Below are 7,376 nucleotides of genomic sequence, written 5' to 3' on the forward strand. Positions count from 1 at the left end.
GCTTCAGCTAGTGAGGAAGCGAATTGGTTAAGAGATTTATTGTTTCAAATTCCTTATTTTGAAAAACCAATTCCTCCTATTTTAATTCATTGTGATAGCACCGCTGCAATTATTAGAGTTCAAAACCGTTATTACAACGGTAAATCCAGACCTATAAGGAGGAAACACAGTAATGTAAGATCGTATTTGACAAATGGTACCATTAATGTTGATTATGTCAAATCTTGTGATAATCTTGCAGATCCTCTTACAAAGGCCTTAACAAGAGAAAAGGTCTGAAGCACATCGAGGGGGATGTGATTGAAGCCTACAAATCCTTGAGTCATATATGAGGAAACCCAACCTGGGGACTAGAGATCCTATAACCAGGTTCAAAGGGAAAAACTAATCATATGATGACTTGTTGTGAGAAATGCACTATTTTTTCCCCTCCCTATGATATGAGTGCATTGTTTCCTGTAGTTTGTGAAGGTTGAGTTGATAAAACTCTTAATGAGTATCTGTAGCCCGTATGGGTGGAGTGTTAATCTTATAGGAGCACTCTCGACAGATTTCACCTATGTGATGTGTGGAAGTAGGTCGCTTCCTATGAGAATGGGGCTTATCCTCAAATGCACTCATGAAACCGGGATAGCACATGGCCATAACGTGCTGACTGTTAAAGCTCATGTCAACACCTTAATTATTATGTGTGAGCAGTGATATTTTATTTCCCTTAAGCAGTCATAGTGCAACACTGAGACCACTACGACTCTGGAGTAAAAGTTACTGTTTCACTAAGTGGAGGTTCAATGCAGAGCATACCTTCATTATGCATAGTAGTCTTCCTTCAACTGATATACTCTCTTATCTAATTATTAAAAATTAGGTTATTAGCATTTTAATATTAATATTTAACATATTAAATTGCTTTATTTTGGAGTTATAAGATAACATTGGAATGGATAACTTCTACATCATCCATTAGCATTGGTTGTCCATCACTTTATTTCATTCTTAATACCTCCATTACTCTTTGTAACCTATGTAACCTATGTAACTCCTATTGTAACCTATGTAACTCCTATTGTAACCTATGAAACTCCTAAGGCCATTATCTTCACTATTTACTACCTCCATTATCTTCCTATTCATTGATAGGAAGAATTCTTGTAGTATAAATAGTGGTGGTCTTTATTTGGTTTGGAATACACAAAACATAAGAGAAAACAAAAAGTGAAAGAGTTAGTCTAAAACAGAGTTCTTATTAGTTGAAGGAAGATGTTCTTTTTTGTGGAGCTTTGAACTCAACTCTTGTCCAGAGTTGTTGAGTTATACTTTGTGAAGGCTGTTGTATCCTGGAGGGGACAAGTCAAAGAGAACTACTGCTGGACCGGTGAAAACATTTGCTGCAGTGGGCTTGAATCTCCTTAAAGAGAGCGAGATATCCGCGCCTCAGCCTGAAGAGATTAATTTCTTCATTTTATTTTCAATTGTAATATTGCAATTTTTATTATCTTGTAAGTTTTTTCACTAACAAATAAGTATATCTTACATAAATTTCTATGTGTAAGACTTAAGTTACATTATATCTCTACTTTTTTCTATTTTACAAAAATTTCCTAAAATATTAGCCATCTGAATCCAAATGCATTAATTCTATCCTACAATAAGTGTCCATCTGTTGCGCTAAAGCAGGAAATAAATATGAAAATGTAATTAAATTCCATAGAGTACTCTATGTATCTTCTTACTATCAATTAGACATTATAATCCTAATAGAACGAAAAAAATTCAAAATTCAAATCATCCATTCCCTTTATTTGTCGAATAAACTTTTCAAAGTGATGAAGAGATATAAAACTTTGATGCATGCAAGTGTTTGTGTTGAAGTTAGAAAAAGGACAACATGCTCTTAACACATTTGAATCGAAAATTGATGATTCATGTTACATACAAATAACAATATATATAGTTGATACAAACAATTCAGATGTGAAGGTGAAACAATTGTACAGGGATAAAGCTACTCTAATGACTAGCAAAATACAAAATAGATCATAACTTCAATTTTTGAGTTTAAATATCTTATAAAAGGTATGAGATCAAAATTATTTTGTTGTAACGCACTTTTCTTTTTTACTTTTTGAAAATGTGTTTGTTAATATAGTAATCGTGATACATTGTTAGTTACAAGTTGATAGCTAATTTGCTGCATATCTGTTGGCTTCTTAGATTTGTGTATCAATGTGTGGTTATTATAAAGTATCATGTAAATGTTAATACATTCTTTTTATTTTAAATGTGTCTGTTAATATATTGTTCATGATACATTGCTAGTTGCAACTTGATATATTATTAGCTCGCTGCAACTGTGATGACTTTTTAGATCTGTGTATCAATGTGTGGTTATTATAAAGTATTAGGTACATGTTAATTTGTTCTTCTAATTTTATGTAATGTATCATTGTAGAGGCATGGGTAATTAAGTCGCACTTTTTTTTTGTTTTTTTGAATGTAATTGTTAATATATTAGTCATGGTATATTGCTAGTTACAATTTGATACATTACTTGTTTATTGCATGTGTTGTATTTTTAGATCTGTGTATCAATGTGTGTTATTATAAAGTATCAGGTACATGTTCATTCTTTTTTTTTGGTTGTAATGTATCATTATAGAGGCATAGGTAATTAAGACACTTTCTTTTTGAATGTGTTTGTTAATATATTAGTCATGATACATTGATAGTTACAACTTGATACATTACTATCAGGTACATGTTAATTCGTTCTTTTTTTCTTATTGTATCATTATAGAGGTAAGGATAATTAAGACACAAAGATATGAAATGTATCAGTCAGTTGATGTTTATCTGACACATATAATTTATTGTGGACAATAATATGTATTAGCCTCTAAGCGAATTTATGTCCCATTAAGAATATTGATAATAATGTATTTTTGAACTTTTTTTTAGGAATAATACATGAAACAATGTTTCTTTTTAATGTATTTGGTACAATTATAACTATGTATTAGTGGGTTTTTTGGAAGTCTGTTGTTGGAGATTGAAGACATCTGTCAGGAATATTCGGATATATTCAAATTGAGGTACTTCAATAGTGAAATTAAAAGATCCAATGCCATATAAGGATGACTAATCCGTTTCACAATGTATTTTGGAGAAATTATCTTGTCACTAAGATACAAAAGGATGCATGAACGACTAGGGAAAAGAACGAAGAAAAATTTAGATGAAAAGCTAACCACAAACACAAACTTTTATGAACGTTGTTGATAAGAAGGTCACAATCAAAGGACTTGTACTTTCTTTTATGAAAGAAGGTTGACGAAGTTTTTATTCAGAATATTGTGATATTTCAGATGTGATAATTTTCAAATTGTAATAATTCAATTTTTAGATTTTTCACTTTTACAAATATATACATTACAAAATATTATTAGCTTATTAGTTTCCGATTGAAATGTTACAATGTTTAATTTACTTTATATTTCTAATCAGTAATAATTTGTTCACATTGTAAAGTTACAAAAGATTTTAAGAAGAGAACATGATCAACCCCCCCCCCCTTTCCCCAACCTATACCCGAAATTTCAACTACACACTCCAACTTCACGGGTGTCCAATTACCAACCTAAACTATATTTTTGTCTATTTTCTACCCACTTAAGTGTTGACCTCAACAAATAAACCAAATAAGTCATCTTGCGTGATTCCACGCGCTGGGACCCCCACCTTGAAACTCCTGTTTCTTGTTTTTCTCCNCCCCCCCCCCCCATTTCCCTCCTGAACTGAAAGAAGAACAAAGGAATCAAGAAAAATCCAAAAATCATCTTTTCATCTCCTTCTCCACTTTTGGTAATCATCAAATGATTCTGCATCATCAAACGATTTCGCTGTGTATTTTCAACTCCATTTTGTAGTTTATCAAGTGATATCATCAAAAGGTTAGTTCTTATCCCTTAGTTTCGAGTTAGTGATTTATCCCTAGGGTTTCTGTTGATTCGTGAAATTAAGAGCATCATTCTGTGAAAACTTATGTGTGGCTTACGATTATAGTGTTAGGTGTTCACTTACACCAGATTATACCACGTTTTTCATGAAATTTGGTTTTTCCTTTCTCGTTTAAGTCGCGTAATGTTTCATTTTGCTCGTCTTTGTATAATGTTCACCGATTGTTCTATTTATGTTCTTCTTATTATTATGTTCATTGAGAAGCTGCTAGTTTGCTATTTTTGTTGTATTATGTTCATAGATTATGTTCTGGAGAAGCTAAATATTGTGTTGTATTTTGTTCGTTTTCTACTGTGTTGTATAATGTTCATCTTTAGGTACCTTTCTATGTTTTGGATTGCCCTCAGATTAGAGTATATCTATAGTTACTACTCTGTTTTTTTAATTGTCTTCAGGCAAGTGATGAGTGGGTTTACTTTGATTACTCTAAGGTGGTACCATGATGGTGTGTTAGATTTAAGTAGTGGGGAACCAGTATATAATGGTGGAAAAGTTACGAAATTTTTGGATGTTGATGTAGATAAAATGTCATATTTTGAGTTGAAAGTCTATATTAGAGAATTGGGATATAGTACAACTTGCACCTTTAGTATTAAAGCACCTAACTATGACATTTTGGTAGATGTTTATAATGAGAAGGATATTTTAGACATGATGCGTTCCTTAGAAGATGGGGATGAAGTGGAAGTATGTGTTAGGCATTTGGTTGATTAGGCAATTGTGGGGCCTATCTTAATAGAAAATGGTAGTCATGTGTATATGGGAGAATCTTGTGCAGCTTTTAATGCAAGGCCCAGTAAAAGTGAAAACTTTAACTTTGCGGTAGGTGAAGACCATTTAAATAGTGAAAACCCTGCTGCTACTTTTTCAACCTCACATCCTTTCACTACCACACTTCCTTTCAATATTGCTACTGTAGATGGTGTTACTGCAAATGGTGCTACTGATGATGAAATAGATGTTGGTCCTGCTGGACCTGATTTCTTAAAAGAAGAAATAGAGGGTTCTGATTATTCAACTGAGGATAGTGTTGATTCTAAAGCTGAATTAGTTAAAGATGATGATGATGAAGAGTATGGTAGTGATATACAAGAGGAGGTTAGGGAGTTGAGGGCTGAAAAGAGAAGTTTTCAAAGGAGGTAAAGAAGGGAAAGAGTAGCAGCTGACAATGAAGAGGTACCAGTAGGTGAAGCTGGACCAGTTTTAGGTTTTGATGAAACTGGAACAGGTAAAGTAAGTCATGAAGGAAGGCTAGGAGGAGATGAGCCTTACTTTGCAAGTTCTGATGAGGGTAGTTTTGAGTTAGAGGAAGATGAATGTTGGAATGATGATGAACATGAATTTGGTAGATCACGAAGGGTAAAGTTGTCAAGAAAGAGGAGTTCAAAACCTCAAAAAATCATTCACAATCCTACAGCAAAGAAAGTTGTGTGTTGGATATGGTGTTTAAGGATGTGAAAGAATTTAGAGAAGCAATAACTAAATATGCAGTTAGAAGGAGGGTTCAAGCGGAGAAGTGGATGAATGAGCCAAAGAAAGTTACAGTTAGATGCGAAGATGGTTGTCCATGGATTTTGTATGGATGTCTTGACAAGACAACAAATAATTTCATGATAAAAACTTACAATCCAAAACATACTTGCAACAAGACAACTAGAAATTACTTGTGCAATGCAAAGTTTTTATCTGAAGCCCTTAGAGAAAGAATAACAAAGCAACCAAACATAAGAGTCTTCAAGTTGCAGGAGTTGATTAGGAAAAAAGTTTAAACTTCATTTGGCAAGACAATGTGAGAAGAGCAAGAGCTAATGTGGTGAAAGATATAGTGGGTGATCATGTTGTGGAATTTGGAAGGATACTTGACTACGAGGATGAATTGTTGAGGACCAATCCAGGGAGCAGTTCTGTTGTAAAAGTTGGTGAACCTGATGCAAAAGGAAAATCAATATTTCAGAGTTTTTACATTTGTTTTGATGCTTTAACGAAGATATGGATACATTGTAGGAAGTGCATAGGCTTAGATGGTTGTTTTCTTAAAGGGTTTGTAAAGGCCAACTGTTAGTTGCTGTGGCCAGGGATGGTAACAATCAGATGCTGCCACTTGCTTGGGCAGTAGTGGAAAAGGAGAACAAACACACATGGACCATGTTTGTGAAGTGCATAAGGGACAATTTGGGACTTGGAGATGGTGAAGGTTTCATATTGATTACAGACATGCAAAAAGTATGTGAACTTATATCTTGTATTTTCAATTTTTATATGTAATTATATTGTGACCTAATCATTATCTATTGCAGGGAATGTCAGTAGCAATTACAAATGTACTACCAAAGTGTGAATATAGAATGTGTGCTAGGAACATATTAGCTAACATAGAGAAGATGAAGTTGTTAGGTCCAGAAAAAATGATGGATAACTTAATGTACTATAACATTAATTTTTGGTGCAAAGTTTACTTCAATACTGAAGTAAAGTGTGACTTTGTAGACAACAACATGTCTGGGTGTTTTAATTTGTGGATCTTGGCTGCTAGACACAAGACCATCATTAATATGCTTCAGGAAATAAGAGCGAAGATGATGACAAGAATAGGCAGTTTAAGGGAGTTTCCTAGTACTTGGAAGTGTAATTTCTCTCCAATTTCTTTGAAGGTTTTAGAGGAGAACATTAGTAGGTCTATGGAATGTACCATTAAATTTAATGGAGCTGCTGGATTTGAAGTGAAAGAAGGGCTTTGTCAGCACAAAGTGAATATTGCTAGGAGAACCTGTAGTTGCAGGGTGTGGCAGTTAAGGGGCATACCATGTGCACATGATGTAGCTGCATTATACTTTAAGAAGTTGTCTCTTTATAACTATATAGACAATTGCTACAACAAGGAAACTTACTTGAGAACTTATGCCACTATTATCGAACCACTCACAAACATGGAGATGTGACCAGTTTCTACTAACCCCACTGTTGAGCCCCCAGAAATCACAAATATGCCTTGTACGCCACCTAAGGCTAGAAGGAAAGAAGTTGGATAAACTAAGAAATCAGGGAAGCTTCCTAAGGCTGAACTTGAAATGACATGCAGTTTATGTGGTGTGAGAGTCCATAACAAAAGAGGGTGTCCTCAAAGAGAAGGTGTTGAATCATCAACAAGAAAAAGTGCACCAACACCTACTACATCAGCAAGGGCAGAACCAACAGGTTCAAGCAGGGGAAAAGGCAAACCAAATGTAATATTTGAACTTTTTTTAGTTTTTCTTACTTAATAACTTACTTGTTCTCTTTTATGTATAGAAAACACCATCAAAATATCAGAAGGTGAGCCTTCAGTAAAAAAGGGAAGAGGAAGACCCAGAAAAACATCA

This window comes from Solanum pennellii, chromosome 4 (genome assembly GCF_001406875.1).
Source record: "Solanum pennellii chromosome 4, SPENNV200".
In the NCBI taxonomy this organism is placed as follows: Eukaryota; Viridiplantae; Streptophyta; class Magnoliopsida; order Solanales; family Solanaceae; genus Solanum; species Solanum pennellii.